At 54.6% G+C, this 16,668-nt stretch overlaps 1 long non-coding RNA gene across 1 annotated transcript; it reads left to right on the top strand.

Moving 5' to 3' along the window:
- The first annotated feature begins 1,460 nt into the window (after positions 1-1,460).
- LOC131506044 (uncharacterized) lies at positions 1,461-5,546 on the top strand. Its single transcript, XR_009258702.1, has 2 exons — positions 1,461-1,672; positions 5,231-5,546. It is a non-coding gene; the product is annotated as an uncharacterized LOC131506044 (long non-coding RNA).
- The last annotated feature ends 11,122 nt before the right edge of the window (positions 5,547-16,668 follow it).

The raw sequence follows: 16,668 nt of genomic DNA on the forward strand, positions 1-16,668 counted from the left end.
TCTCCCGGTCTTCCTCCTTCTCTGAAGGCGCCCCTGTCCACACCCTTCTGCAGAGGAAGGAAGGTACCCACCAGACCCCGGCTCCTGCTCCTGGGAGGCTCCACCCACCGGTCCCCTTCTGTCCTGTCCACCCGGCGAATGCTGACACTTGGCTTAGCGACTACATTCCAAATCGTCCCCACTTTTGGTTGCCTCCCTGAGCGCCCCCAAGCCCTCGTCCCACGGCGCTGGGACAGCTGGTGGCATGGCCTCCCTTGTCAGGCACGGCTGGCCCTTCTGGGAGCAGCTGGGCATCCCGACCACAGCGAGAGCCCGGGGCTACTCCCCCGACCTGGGACCGGGCCCGGGCTGGCCTCCCAGGGCTGATCTGCCCAGGCCCCACAGCATGTAGGGCGGGGTCCCGCCCGCCCTGGCAGCCAGCCCCTCCTGGGGACAGATGCCGTGGGCCCTGGAATGGGGAGCCCGGACGGGGTTATCCCACAGGGGAGACTGGGAGCAAGAGCCTCCCTTGAGAGCACTGTCATACCGGAGGGGGGTGGAGCGGGGAGCACAGTGTCCAGGGAGTCGAGCAGGAGCACTGCGCCCTGCCTGGTTAGGGACCCGGCAACCTAACAGAGCTGCCCCTTCACGCAGCCTTTCTTTCATTTGTGAGCGGGGTAACCAAGGCCCGGATTAGAGGGGGCCCACCCAGAGTCACACAGCCAGGGCAGGGGGGGTGGGGTCCCTGCTGGCAGAGACATCTCTTCCCCCCCCAAACAGCAAGCATCCTGGGGCTTTGTGTCCTAGGGAGCCCTCAACCCCCGGGGGGCCCCTGGATCTTGACCTCGGGAGACCCAGGCGCCTATAGGGTGAGCTCTGGAGCCAGACAGCACCCTGCCCCTTGGGAGCTGGGTAGCCTTGAGCTGGTTGCTTTCCCTCTCTGGACCTGCCTCTGCATCTGTATGTGTTTGTTGAAAGGAGGTCGGAGCCCTCGGTTGCAGCCTCCCTCCCTCCCTCCCTCCCGCCACCGAGGGGCCGGCTTGAACTCCTGGAGGGGAGGAGGGGCCTGGATCGCCCAGGATGCGCACGCGGAGGCCGTCCTGTTCCCATGGCAACCCGGAGGCCCGGAGGCTCCAGCAGACTCGGTGGTGGGGCTGGGCTGAGGGAGGGAGGGGGCTGGGACCGGGGTGCCACCGAGCCCCGATCCGCCTGGACCCCGGGTCCCTGAAGGGCAGGCCCCGGGATCCCAGCCCCGGCTCCGTGCGGAGACCGCACCGGGCCTCCTCTGCCCTCTGAGGGAGGAGCCGGGCTGGGGCCTCGGGAGGAGGGCAGGGGCGGAAGGGGCGACCCCCAGCAGCAGCAGGGAGCCTCTAACTCACCTTGGGGCTTAGCCCCCCCCCCCCCCCCCCCGCCAGGCACCGAGGGGGGTCGGCCTGCCTGGTCCGCTTCCTCCTCCCTAGCACCCACCCCCCCGCCCCCCGCTCCAGAGGGGAGCGTCACTCTCTCCCAGCCCCGATTTTCCCAGGAGGAGAAGCCAGGGGACGGGGTGCAGCCTCCCGGGCCCGGATGGGGGCGCACAGCCAGAACCGCTGCCTTCCGGGGCGGGAGAGACGCGGCCGGCGGAGCCGGGGTCCCCTGAGCCCCCACCGCACACCCCACCGCACACGGTCCCGTCGCCCGCAGGGGCTGACAGGTGAGTGTGCGCAGCCAGAAGCCGAGCGACGAAGCAGTGCAGGAAGGCGGCAGGAAAGCGGATTACGCCGAGAGGCAGTGAGCTCCCCACGCACGGGGGGATCCAAGCAGAGGCTGACCCGGGGATGCTCTCACAGCACACAGGGGTCGGACTCAGGGGGACCCTCCAGGGGTTCCTCTAGGGACGAGCAGGAGCCCTGATGACACTTTCAGGGACCAACCCTGTGGAAGGATTTGCTGAAGGAGCCCAGGCCCTGGATAAACCAGACACGGAAGACGGCTTTGCCTCCGGAGCGCAGAGATGAGCGCGTTCCTGCGCCCCCACACTCACACCCGCACGTGCACACCCCCACACTCACACCCCATATGTGCACCCCCCACACTCACACCCGCACGTGCACACCCCCCACGCTCACACCCGCACGTGCACACCCCCACACTCACACCCCATATGTGCACCCCCCACACTCACACCCCGCCCGTGCACACCCCCACACTCACACCCGCACGTGCACACCCCCCGACTCACACCCACACGTGCACACCCCCCCACTCACACCTGCACGTGCACACCCCCCACACTCACACCCGCACGTGCACACCCCCACACTCACACCCGCACGTGCACACCCCCCACACTCATACCCCGCCCGTGCACACCCCCCACACTCACACCCCGCCCGTGCACACCCCCCCACACTCACAACCGCATGTGCACACCCCCACACTCACACCCGCACGTGCACACCCCCACACTCACACCCGCACGTGCACACCCCCCGACTCACACCCGCACGTGCACACCCCCCCACTCACACCTGCACGTGCACACCCCCCCACTCACACCTGCACGTGCACACCCCCCACACTCACACCCGCACGTGCACACCCCCACACTCACACCCGCACGTGCACACCCCCCACACTCACACCCCGCCCGTGCACACCCCCCACACTCACACCCCGCCCGTGCACACCCCCCACACTCACAACCGCACGTGCACACCCCCACACTCACACCCCATATGTGCACCCCCCACACTCACACCCGCACGTGCACACCCCCACACTCACACCCGCACGTGCACACCCCCACACTCACACCCCATATGTGCACCCCCCACACTCACACCTGCACATGCACAGCTCCCACACTCATACCCGCCCGTGCACACCCCCCACACTCACACCCGCACGTGCACACCCCCACACTCAAGCACACCTCTGGCCCCACAAACACACACCCAGCAGGTACACTCCCCACCCACTCACATACGCTTCCAGGCAGTCACCCCCCCCCCAGGCACCCTGAGATCAGCTGGCAGAGGGAGGGGGTGAGCGGGCGGTGGAGGGGCCGCCCCGTTGGGCCTGAGGGACTAAGACCGGAAGGTGCTTAGAATCCAACTGACCTCCCAGCAGACCTGGGGCTCCCAGCTCAGCAAATCCCACCCAACCCGGCTTAGGCTGGCGCGGCCCAAATTTAATTTAGTGCAGGCCGTTTCATCTCAATTCAGCCCGAATCCAGCTCCACAGAAATCCAGATTTATTTCAATTCATTTTAACTCAACCCAATCAAAATTCAGCTCGCCCTCACCAATCGGCCCAGTCTTCAGGGAGCAGCCCCTGCCCTGGGGGGCCTTCAGCAACCCCCCCAAACCCAGCGTGGGCCCCCAGCCCACCCGCCTTCCCTAGGCTGGACGCACACGCTGCCTCACAGACCCCCTCTGTGGACTGCAGACCTGAGAGCGAGGTCGGGCTGCTGGCCACTGCCCGGCGGCCATAGCCCCGTCCTCCCCCTCCGACCCGTCATCCTCCCCTCCTCCCCTCCTGCCCCGCTTCCTCCTCCCCTCCCCTTTCCCCACCCCTCCCTCCTCCCCCTCCTCCCCTCTGGCTTCTCTTCCCCTCTCCCCTCCCCCTCCTCCCCTCTGGCTTCTCTTCCCCTCTCCCCTCCCCCTCCTCTCCCTCCTCCTCTCTCTACCCTCCTCACCATCATCCTCCTCATCATCATCTTTGTCTCCCGTAGTCACTACCTGCTCTCCCTCCTCCCCCTCCTCCTCCCTCTTGGTCTTCTCTGCCTTCAGCACCAGCACTGGATTCCTGGCGGTCTCCTCCACCATCACCTCTCTCTTCCCTGAGCCCTCTGCCCTGCAGCAGGGTTGAAGGGCACTTCCCAAACACGGTCCTCCCATCCAGTGTGGGGCTGGGCGCCCTCACCCCATCTCACAGAAGGGAAAACAGGAGCCAGAGGCGACCCAGGCCGCCCCAAGACACGTGCCAGCCAGGGCCATCCCATGCGGGTAGCAGGCTCCAGCGCCCAGCCCTCACCTCGCGGCACCTGTGTGGCTGTGTGAGGTGGGGGGGGGGGGCTGCTGTCCGAGGCCTCCCCTCGGGTCGGAGCCCCCCAGACTCAAGCGCGGGGCCGGCCCAGCCACCCCTAACCCTCTCCTCCTCCCCCACCTCCACCAGCCACACGTCCCCGCAGGGCCAACAGGCCCCTCAGACCAGCGGCCCCCTCCCGCCCCCCCCCCCCCCCCCCCGTGCAGGGAGAAGGGTCGCGGACCTTGTTTGCTGCCCTGGCCACCCGCCCCGTTTGGCTTCAGCCTCCCCCCACCCCCGGTTAACAAGCCCCAGTCTCCGGCCAACTCGTCATGCTCCTGGCATGCAGACAGCCCTTGCATGGGTTTTTATCAAACCATTAATAATTTCAAAGATTCTAAAGAGGGCTCTGTTGTGTGCAGCCTCCCACGGCAGCCACTTAAGCCCTCCGTGAGTCACTGAGATGTGGCAGCCCGGGGCTGTCATTGCCCAGGTGCAGCTCGGTGCCCCCGCCGGGGCCGCAGGCAACCAGGGCCAGGGGCAGTGCTCGTCCCCCAACAGGGACCCGCCCAGGCAGGTGACTGGCAAGGCTGGGGAAGGCCTGTTTGTCGCATGAGCTTATGAACAGATGGGTGGAGGGGTGGTTTGATTTTTTTTTTAAGATGAAATTATTTTATGATTATACAAATAATCTATTCCCAGTGTGGGAATTTTGGGAAAATATAAGAAAGTTCAAAGGAAAAGAAAAAAACAAACAAAAAAACCCCCAAGTCCTCCTGTTCCCCAGAGACACTGCCGGGAACATTTTGGGGCCACTTCTGTGCTATAGGTTTTTCTGGTAGATATGGTTTTGTATATTATCTTCTGCACTCAACACTTTCCAGTTTATTAAATATTCATTAAAAGCATAACTTTTTAAAGCCTTCTTATTATGGAATTTTTCAAACATACACGAAAAGAAAGAGAATTATGTAAGGAACACCCAGGTAGCCACCCCCAGCTTCAATAATTATCAACATTTTGCTTACTTTATCCCATCCATTTCACCACCCCTCCTAGTTTATTCTTTTTTCTGGCGGAATACTGTTCCGGGTTGAATTGCGTCCCCCCCCCAAAAAAAAGATCTAGCCACGTTCTAACCTCTAGCACCTGTGAAAGTGACCTTATGTGGGAACAGGGTCATTGCAGATGAGACGAGACTGGTGTAGGGTGGACCCTATTCCGACACGACTGGCTTCCTTAGGAGAAGAGGTCAGGACACAAAGACCCAGACGTGGCAGGAGGAGCCTGTGTGAAGAGAGCGGCAGCGACTGGGGCACAGGGGCAAGCACAGGAACACCAAGGATCGCTAGCGGCCCACCAAGGAAGGACACTCCCAGAGCCCCAGAGGGAGCCCAGCCCTGCTGACACCTGAGTTCCGGCTTCTGTTCTCCAGGACTGAGAGAGGATACATTTCTTTCGTTTTAGCCGCCCAGTTTGTGGTGCTTTGTTCTGGCGGCCCCAGGAAACTAGCTCAAATACTTTAAAGCAAATCTCAAGAATAAGAAAACATTTTTAAATGTTTGCTTACTTATTTTGAGAGAGAGCATGCAAGCAGGGGAAGGGCAGACAGAGGCGGGGACAGAGAGAGAATCCCAAGCAGGTTCCATGCTGTCAACGAAGAGCTCAACACAAGGCTCAAACTCATGAACCGTGAGATCATGACCTGAGCCAAAATCAAGAGTTGGACCCTTACCGATTGAGCCAAGTTTGAGCCCTGCGTTGGGCTCTGACCTGACAGTGTGGGGCCTGCTTATGATTCTCTCTCTGTCTCTCCCTTTCTCTCTCTGCCTATCCTCTGCTCACACTCTCTCCTCCCGAAATAAAAAAACTTAAAAAAAAAAAAAAAGCAGTTTTCATGGCTGCATAATATTTCACCGGATGCCTGCACCATGCTAAGAACATAGTAAGTGGGGGAAATGCTGTGCAAGGATGGGCAGAACGCTAACCGTGTGTCTTTATGAAATTTTTCATAATGGACATAAAAAGGAGGGAGAGGGGAAACACATCAGGCAATTTTAATGATTGTGAATGGGGGATTCAAACCTGTTGAGTTCATACTCTGTGCCAGTTACCACAAAAGGTATTGTACTTCATTTAGTATGACCAACATGAGGTGGGGCATTATGATCCCAACTTATGGAGAAAGAAGTTGAAGCTCAGATTATTAAGTAAATTAAGTAGCCCGCCCAAGGTCACCCTGCTAGTAAGTGGCCAAGACCCAAACCACACTAGACCCCGCACTTTTCACCCCCGACAAGGGTCTGTCCTGTGCATCTCTGTGGACAGTGCCCGGAGCCGAGATGCCAGGTCAGGCCCAGCTGCACATTTGTCTTCTTGACTTCCTCTTCTACCCACATGGCCATGCACCCCTCCAACAGCTGCTCCATAGACATATGTCTAGACTTTGCATTATCATTAAAGACGAACCCTCCAGTGTCTCACATTCAAGCAACCCCCTGTACTGACAGCCTCACATCTTTCCATCTCACAGAGGCTAGTAGCCCCACCCTAAGAAAATGACCACCCTGTGATTCACAATCCATTTCCCATTACCCTCCCTGGCCTCACCCCTTCATGCCCTCACTTCCCTCGTTACTCAGCTGAATTTCCATGGTAGATCGCTGTAATCTTCTTTGTGTGCATGCACTCTCACACAGAGGCACATACTCCTCAACTCTCTTATCCTCTCATTTTATTGTATTCTGCTACCAAAGCCCCAACTCTGGTCAAATCCAGCTCTCCATCTAATCTGCAATTGCACGTGATCAAGAAGAAAAGAAGATGTAAATTACTGATCTCACGAATGAAAGAGGAGACATTACCATAGACCCTACAGACATCAAGCGTATAATAAGGGGGCATTATGAACGACTTTATATCAATGAATGCAACAACTTTGATGGAATTTATGAAGACATAAATTGTCCTTTGATGGAATTTATGAAGACATAAATTATCAAAACAAATGGAAGCATGTTTACTGGAATTGAACAATTAAGTAATGGGTGGCAGATGGTGGGAGCCAAGTTTCTCTCCGCTGGCATGGGAAGTTACAGATAAGCAAGGAGAGGAGGCTAGCATGATCCCTATGATGATGGTTTAGAGTTACAGGTATCAGTATTTCGGTTTAATACAGATACAAATGGCCACATATAGAAATATCTATACATATGTGTATGTATATGGGTTATTATAAACACATATATCTCCTTGCTGCCCCATTCTTGATTTCTAACACTTTTCTTCAATGAAAGGAACAAGGGCTCCTCAGAAAAATGGCTGATTCTAGGACTGGGGCAGGAAACACACAAGATGATTCTGGGGCTCCTATAGCGCCAGAACATAAGTGCTAAAACACACACACATACACACAACGAAGGGATTAATTTAAATTATTGGAAACTTGAAATTGAAGTATTTTAAAATACTTTTAACAATAGGATTAAAACAATGAAATACTCAAGGATTAATCTAACAAAATATGTGTAGGATTCATAAGTTGAAAACTACAAAACATTACTGAGAGAAACCAAAGACATACGTTAATGGAGGCTATACCATGTTCATCGATCAGAAGACAAGTGTTATTAAAATGACAAGTATTTCCTCAAATTAATCCACAGTTTCACTGCAATCCCAAGCTTTTTTCAAAAAGAAGTCGACAAGTTGGTCATAAAAATTTTGTTGAGGGGCGCCTGGGTGGCTCAGTTGGTTGAGCGGCCGACTTCAGCTCAGGTCATGATCTCACAGTCCGCCTCGGGTTCTATGCTGACAGTTCAGAGCCTGGAGCCTGCTTCAGATTCTGTGTCTCCTTCTCTCTGACCCTCCCCCATTCATGCTCTGTCTCTCTCTGTCTCAAAAATAAATAAACGTTAAAAAAAATTTTTTTAATTATGTTGAAATACAAAGGATTTACCAAGGTTAAAGTCCTCTTGACAAAAAAAATAACAAATTTGAAAGGCTCGCTGTACCTGATTTCCAAACATTATAAAGCTACAGTAATCAAGACAATATGGTTTTGTTGTGATGATAAACATATATGTCAATGAAACAAAACAGAGGGTCTAGAAATAAATCTACGTGTACCTGGTCAACTGATGTTTTCTTTAAGTAAGCTCCACGCCCAAAATGGGGCTTAAACTCTCGATGCTGAGATCAAGGGAAATTCTCTTGCTGACTGAGCCAGCCAGGTGCCCCTCAACTAATTTTTAAGAAAAGTACCAAGGTAATTCAACGGAGGAAAAGGTAATTTTTCCCTCCAAAAAAGTGCTGGAACAACTGGATATCTATAAGGGAGAGAGTGAAATTCAGCTCTTACCTTACACCGTATAGAAGATCATGAAATGGATCATAAACCTAACTGTAAGAGCTGAGCCTATAAAACTTTCAGAATATTACATAGGAGAAAATCTTTACAACATTTGGCTAAGCAAAGATGTATTAGATAGAACATATAAAACACAAACCATGCAAAACAAAATTAAATGGACTTCATCAAAATAACAAAACTTTTGATCTTTGAAAAACATCATTAAGGAAGTAAAAAGACAGACCAAAGACCACAAACAATATTTGTAATACATATATCTGACAAAGGACTTGCATTCAGAATATACAAAGAAATTCAACTCAATAATAAATACAACTCAGTAATAACAAAACAAACAAGGGGTGCCTGGGTAGCTCAGTCAGTCAGGCATTTGACTCTTGAGACCAGCCCACGTCACGATCTCGCGGTCATGAGACCAAGCCCCAGGTCGGGTTCTGTGCGTCAGCCTGCTAGGTATTCTCTCTCTCCCTCTCTCTCTGCCCCCTCCCTCACTCATACATGTGCGCAAGCACTCTCTCTCTCTCAAAATAAACATTTGAAACAAAACAAAAAACAAAAAAATTATAAGTTGATGAGGTTTTTTTAATAATTTTTTTAACCTTTTTTTATTTATTTTTGAGAGAGACAGAGCACAAGCAGGGGAGGGGCAGAGAGAAATAGAGACACAGAATCCAAAGCAGGCTCCAGGTTCTGAGCTGTCAGCACAAAGCCTGACACAGGGCTCGAACCCACGAACCGTGAGATCATGACCTGAGCTGAAGTCAGATGCTTGACTGACTGAGCCACCCCGGTGGCCTGGTGAGATTTGAATAGAAACTTAACTAAAGAAGATATACGATTGGATACTAAGCACTTGAAATGATGCTCAACCACGTTATTGGCCAAAGAAGTATGAGTTAAGACCAGGGTCCTCAGGTGGCTCTGATGGTTAAGCATATGACTCTTGATTTCAGCTCTGGTCATGATCTCATGGTTCTCGGATCGAGCCCTGAGTCGGACTCTGCACTGACAGCACGGAGCCTGCTTGGGTCTCTCTGTCTCTGTCTCTGTCTCTCTCTCTCTCTCTCTCTCTCTCTCTCTCTCTCTGCACTTTCTCCCACCTCTCTCTCAAAATAAATAAATAAACTTAAAATAAGAGACCCTAATGAGATACTACCACACATCCTCTAGAATGGCCAAAATTAATAGACTAACCATGCCAAGTGTTCATCGGGATATGAAGCCACTGGAATGCTGCATCATTGATTGTAGCAATAAAAAACAGTGCAACTTCTTTGGAAAATATTCTCAGTTTCTTATCACATTGAGTATAAACTTACCACATAATGCAGCACATATCTACACGAAGACTCTGACGCAAACGCTTTTATTCATAACAGTCAAAAATTAGACACAACCCAGATGTCTCTCAACAGGTGCATGGCAGTGGCTGTGATGTGTCCGTATGGCGGGACCCTGCTCGGCAGTGAAACCAGCTACCTCCGCACGGCCTGTGGGAACCCCGAAAGCGCTCTCAACGGAAGGATGTCTACCAAAGGTACCAGAGAGCACGCACTGTGTGTTCCATGTAGGTAAACTCTGGGAGGACGATGAACTGTGGTGACACAGAGCCTGTGCTTAAGGTGGACACGGACAGAAGGGGTGCAGAGAAGGTTTGATCGTGCCGCTGGTTACACACATGTATACACGTAACCAAACTCATCAAACTATAGACTCAAAGGGTACATGTGATCGTATGTGAATTACACCTCAACAGGGCTGATCGAATGGAAACCTTCCCCAACATCCCATCACACCCATCACCGCTTTTCTCCGTAGAATGGAATGCCTTCTACATACTATGCCTTTTACTTGTTTGTTATGAATTTGGGGGTCTGTCTTCCTCAGCAAGAGCAGAGGTTTTTGTGTGTGTGTTTTACTCACTGATACAGGTCCAGAAGCCTACGGCCAGGACAGGAGCCTTGTAGGATCTCACTCGATATTTCCTGAATTTATCAATCAGTGAATAAAGATCACATTAGAAGGACTTGCCTCGCCAGGTCACAAGCCTTTGGATAATGTTGTAATATTTTAAAAGGAGGTGGTTTGGGGGCACCTGGGTGGCTCAGTTGGTTAGGTGACCGACTTCAGCTCAGGTCATGATCTCACAATTTGTGAGTTCGAGCCCCGCGTCAGGCTCTGTGCTGACAGCTCAGAGCCTGGAGCCCGCTTTGGATTCTGTGTCTCCCCCTCTCTCTGTCCCCTCCCCTGCTCACATTCTGTGCCTGCCTCTCTGTCTCTCAATAATAAATAAACGTTAAAAAAAAATTTTTTTAATAAATAAAAATGAAAGGAGGTGGTTTTGATGGAGGAAACCAGAGAACCCAGTAGGGATCCAGCCACGTGCAGAAATGTCTGTGGCAGTGGTGGGTTGCTGGTCTATGCAGGGAGCATGGACTCCCTTGGCGAGGGGTGCTGGCTGTGGAGAAGAAGGATTGGTTCCTTATGGCACAACACACACACACACACACACACACACACACACACACACACAAATCTAGACAGCTTCAAAGCTGTGAAAGGCAAAACTTGAAAACCTAAAGAAGAGAAAGGAGACCGATTTTTATAACACAAGTGAGGAAGGGTCTAATAATGAGCCACAGCGACCACAAACCATAGCAAAATGGTTCATCAATTTAGCTCCATGAAGGTAATAAATTCTGTTCATTAAAATCCAGCATGTATCTTCCTTGCTTAAAAAAAAAAAAAAAAAACTCATGCTGAAATACTTACAAGTAAATAAAGGGAAAGTAACATGTTGATGCAAAGGGGACTGTGGCGAAATCGAAAGAAGACACCCAAAAGAAAGGGAAAAGGCAAAGCTACTCACTGACTGCAACACACAGAACTCAGCAAAGGAATAATATCCACAATATGTAAAGAGCTCCCACAAACCATCAAGAAAATAAAGGCAACACGAAAGAAAAGTGGATGGAGATCAAAACAGGGATTACACAGAAGAGGAACTACACATGCAAGTAAACTTCTTCTCATTATGAGCTCACTACCCATGCAAATTAGGACAGTGACCTACCGTCCCCACCTGAGACCAGCCAGGTAGCAAAAGGCACCACCCCCAACAATGGTCGTTGTTGGGGCTGCAATGGTGGGGCAGCAGCTCAGACTCTGCTGGAGGGAGTGTAGATTACACATCGCTGGCTGCGGTGGAGAAGGATTTCCACCCCGTGACCCCCAAATCCCACACCTTTGAGCAGGTGTGTCTCGTCTTTCCGATAGCTTTTGCTGAACAGCTACTCTATGCCGGGCACTTTAAAGGCAGCTTGCGACTTGACCGTCACAGGCTCTATAAGGCGGGATCATCATCTTGGAGGTGGGACTATGGAGAAGCCAGATGCTCGGCCCCCGGCCCACCCAGCTAGAAAGGGAGCTTGCTGTCCAGGGGCGCTCAGAAGCCGCCTCGCTCGTGAGTGAGCGGGGTACGTGCTGACAGGGGCCGGCTCCGGGGCCCTGGAGATAAAAGCAGGCAGGTTGTTGGTAGCGGAGGCAGCATGCAAATTACTCGCGTCACTCCAACATTCACATTACTTTCCAAGTGGCTTGGAAACATCTGCTCCTTGATTATCCCGAGGAGCAATCGGGTTAAGCGTAAGCCTTTAATGCCGCCTCGTGAAAGGAGCGTGGGGCCTCCGTCTGGCGACACTCAGTGGATCGCTTGCCTATGGGAGCTCCGTTTTCCCCCACGACGAAGTCGGAAAAGCCCCTTGTAATTATTTAGCGGTCGGAGCAGGAGCAGGGAGGCCTGTCGTGAGCACTGGAGATACAGAGGAGCACAGAGACGCAGCCACGGCCCCTGGAGCCTGGTCGGGTGACAGGTGGGCCCGGGACGGAAGCCACCCTAGCTCTGCGCGGTGCTGGCTCAGCTCTCGGTGCAGCCGCCCCCTGGGAGGGCCCAGGGGGTCCAGCTCTCTGCGCTGGCCTGGGGGCCCACGTGGAGTAGTTATGCACCAGGGCTCCGGGGGCAGATCCGCCGAAAGGTGGCCCTGGCCACCTCACGCTCACTCTGCCTCAGTTTCCTGGCCTGTAAAATGGGAACGACGATAGTACCTTCTGTGTGGGACCAAAGGTAACACACACAAAACCCTTAGAAAGCGCCAGGCACCCAGCGGGTCCTGCGTTGGCATCAGCCAGCAGGGCCGCTATGGCTTTAAAGAACACCCACCCGCAGGCGCCCTTAGGCTGGACCCTCCCCAAGCCCCGCTCCGATGCCGGCTGTCCACTGGACATCAGCGGGACTCCGGATCCTTCCCCGCTCGCCCAGCTCCACCTGCGTCAGACGTATCTGCTCCAGCCACTGGTGACCTCGTCCCGCCGTTGCTCAGACCGGGGCCCTCGGGGTCTGGGTGTGTCAGGCCCGGCGGGACATTGTAGCAAACAACCCACATCCCTGAAGCGGAAAGCGGGGGAGCGCGGCTGGTGCTCCCGTCCGCTGATCGCATCGCGTGAGGACCCAGGCTGACCGGCCTTGAATGTGCCGCCCAGAGGGCGGCCGTCCGCCGGGCGCGAGGCTGGAAAGACGCACGCCCGCACCTCCGCCTCGGGACCGGAGCCTCCGGAAGCCATTCAGGATGCGGGAGAAGACAGAGCTGCGGGAAAAGGCACCGCGATGGGGGATGAGCGGCCGTGGGGCGGGTGAACAGGAGCCCTCTGCACAGACTGGCGCCTGAAGCACGCCGTATGATTCGGCCACGCGGCCCGGGAAGGCAGGCTGAAGGGCAGGGCGGGCTCCAGAGGCCACACGTACGATCTTCATGGGGGACGGTGGGCGAGGCCCAGCGGGAAGGGCAAATAGCAAGAAGGCGGTGCTCGGAGCGCCCCGTGGACCCAGGGCGCCCTGGGGGCCGTGCCGGCCGGCCGCCCACGTCCGCAGGATGCTCTTCTCCACGCTGTGGGTGTCCCACATCTGTCCAGCCGCTTCCCGCCCCTCCCCGGCGGCATCACCTGCCCTGTGCCCCATTTTCTCCCCGCAGTGATGAAGTCTGCCGGCCGTGTCTCCTGTGCCATCTGCTAGGGACCCCGACGGCACGATAAAAGGATTCTTTCTTCACCGGGTTAAATATTCCTCGACATGATGCTTGTCACCTACAGGGACGTGGAGTCCTGCTCTGCGGGTGCACACTAGAGCGGGGCGAGTCCGACGCGGGCAGGGGGCAGGAACCCCCACCCACGCCCACCGCCCCCCCCCACTCACACCGCAGGACTGAACTTGGCCCTGCCACTCTTGGGTCTCCCCCAAACACAGGTGATGAGTCGCATGCATCCCCATGAGTGCTCCCTGTCACCTGTGCCTCCTCCACCACAGCGTTTGGGGCCCCGGCAGACACGTCACACCTGCCTCTCCCCCTCCGACTCCCGAGACCCAGGCCCACGGCTTCCGCAACCCCGTGTGCTCAGGGCCCCTCTCAGGGTTGCCCCGGCCGCTGGCGGGGGCGGTGGGATGTGCCCTCGGGCTTCCCGGGGTGCATGGGGGCCATGGCGCATATGACCGAGCCGTGAGCGATGTAGGAAGCCGGCTGTGACGTTATAAATGCACCAGGTCTCTGCCATTCCCCGAGGCACAGACATCAGAATACTTCGTCATCCAACAAACCAAACAACGGTGACCAAGCAGAGGGATGAACTTGCTTCCCAGGCCGGGCGGTGAGACCCCGCCCACCCCCGGCCCCTGGCCTGTGACATGTTCTTTTAGACCAACATGGGGTATTTCTGTGTTTATTAGTTTAAAAAAATTTTTTTTAATGTTTATTTATTTTTGAGAAAGAGACAGAACGCAAGCGGAGGAGGGGCAGAGAGAGAGGGAGACCCAGAATCCGAAGCAGGCTCCAGGCTCCGAGCTGCCAGCACAGAGCCCGATGCGGGGCTCGAACCCATGAACTGAGCCAAAGTCGGATGCTTAATGCATTGAGCCACCCAGGCGCCCCTGTGTTTGCTTGTTTTAAATTTGACTTAGTAATCAATATTTAGAAACGAGGACAATTTTCTCAGCCATCCAAATTTCTGGGTTCTCTCTCTTTTTTTTAAAGTTTCTTATGTTGAGGGGGAGGGGCAGAGACAGAGACAGAGACAGAGACAGAATCCCAAGCAGTCCTGATTTGGGGCTCGAACTCAGGAACCATGAGATCCTGACCTGAGCTGAAATCAAGAGTCGGATGCTTGAGGGGCACCTGAGGGGGCTCAGTCAGTTGAGCGCCCAACTTCGGTTCAGGTCACGATCTCGCGGTTCGTGAGTTCGAGCCCCATGTCAGGATCACTGCTGTCAGCACGGAGCCCGCATTGGATCTTCTGTTCCCCCCTCTCTCTCTCTCTGCCCCTCCCCTGCGTGCACCTTCCCCTATTAAAAAAAAAAAAAAAAGAAGGAGGTGGACACTCAACGGACTGAGTCACTCAGGCACCTGCTGGCTTCTCTTGAAGGATACAGAACTCAGCTTGTCCTGGGCCTGCAGTCGACCCAGCAGCTGGCTGCAAACCAGCAGCCGCTCCCACCTGCAAGGGGCTTCGGTTTCCAGTCACCCCAGCGAGGCTCTACCCCCAGGGGGGCGGCGGTTTCCAGTCACCCGGGCGCCCCTGCCCCCCAGCTCTGCCCAGACCCCCACCCCTCCGAGCGTGCTCCCACCTGCTTGCGGGGCTGAGCCCTTGGCAGCTGGGTGAACCAGGCTCTGTCTGCGAACAGAGCAGGATGCTGTCCTGCGGCCCCCCGCACCCTAGCCTCGCCTTCCGGAAGACGGTGCCTCTCCACGGAATCCACTCTTCTGTGACCTCGAGCCGAGGACCTGGTTGCCTCCTCAAGACCCCGTGTTGGTGTTTTTAGGGTATTCCCCGGCATTTGTTGTTCCTTGTGTAAAGGAAGCTCCCGCTGGCCGTTGCGGACCCCGAAGACGCTGTGGCCGTCCCACACCCGTGGCGACAGATTCCTGCTGTTGGGAGGCCGGGAGCGCCTAGAATGTATCGTTGAGCCTTCTCAACCTTGTCCGGGCCATAGTCTCACCAAGTGTAAGCTTCCTTCCCACACCCGTGTCTCGCATTTGGATTTCACGTCGACTTGCCTTGACCAGCGGCCCCCCAAACAACGCGGAGTGGCCCCCCCAGAGACTAGCTCCACCCACTTACTGGCTTTAGCGACAACGTCTGTGAGGCTGCTGTTCTAGATCATGATGAGGAGATGTCTTTCTCCTTCCAGCTGGCTAAGATGTCGTTGGACTTACCTAATGAACGCATGAACGTGTTTGCCCCCAGCTGGACCCCTGGGAACTCTCAGTATCTGACAGTTAACAGGTGCCCACGATGTATTAGGGAATAAACGTCTGCGTGAGGGAATCTAAGAAAACTGTCCTTTGCTTTATGTGACACCTGATCTTCTGGATGCACAGGACATCTGGGGCAAGGTCCCCTGGGTCAGAGCAGATTCTGGACACCGGACACCGAATCGTATCTGCGGGGATTTTGATCGGGACGAGACATCTGCATTCACGAGGGCTCTGGTTCCGGAGGTCCTGTGTGCAAAGCATATTGTACATACTTTGCTGTGAGCCGACCTTCATGAAAATAACTGGGCAGTTTCTGTCTTTCCCTCTGCTCCAGAAGAACCCACGGAACATCGTCATCATCCGTTCCTTGTAACAACCCCCCACGGAACACCGCCGGACCCCGAATACGTGGGAAGAGACCACACTGACCGTCTCCAAGTATCCTCCTTACGTACTCAGGTTACCTTCTTGAGAGGATTTCCATAATCCGTATTTTCCAAGCAAATACCCATTTTATCACAAGTGTTAGATTATTTGCGTATAGCCTGTTTGTGTTTGTTTTGCAATCCCTTTCTCTTCGCTAATTTAGAATTTGTTTTTTCTTGCTTAAGTGGGCTGAGGGTTTGCCTGTTTTAGAGTGTGCGTGTGTGAGAGAGAGAGAGCGTGTGTGGACATGTGCGTGTCAACGAGGTATACAGGTACAGTCTCAGATCTGCCCACAGGCTCTGCTGCTAATTGACCTACGACCTCACTGACCTCTGTCCTGCCCTCCATCGTTACTGATCCTGGCTCCCCGTGCACCTGCAGTGCCCCTGGCCGAGGCTCACACACTTACGAAAGCGGTGCGTCCCCACTGCCTGAGCCCAGAGGTGCGAGCTGCCCCCTGAAGAAGGAAGGGTGGCCCGGGACCCAGCTCCCGTGAATTCGTGCACGAGGCCAATGGACGGGTGGCTGCTGGGGAGCCTGAGAAAGGGGGTCAGAGGACCAGAGACAGGACGGGTCTGGGGA

Source organism: Neofelis nebulosa, chromosome 3, assembly GCF_028018385.1.
Source record: "Neofelis nebulosa isolate mNeoNeb1 chromosome 3, mNeoNeb1.pri, whole genome shotgun sequence".
Classification (NCBI taxonomy): domain Eukaryota; kingdom Metazoa; phylum Chordata; class Mammalia; order Carnivora; family Felidae; genus Neofelis; species Neofelis nebulosa.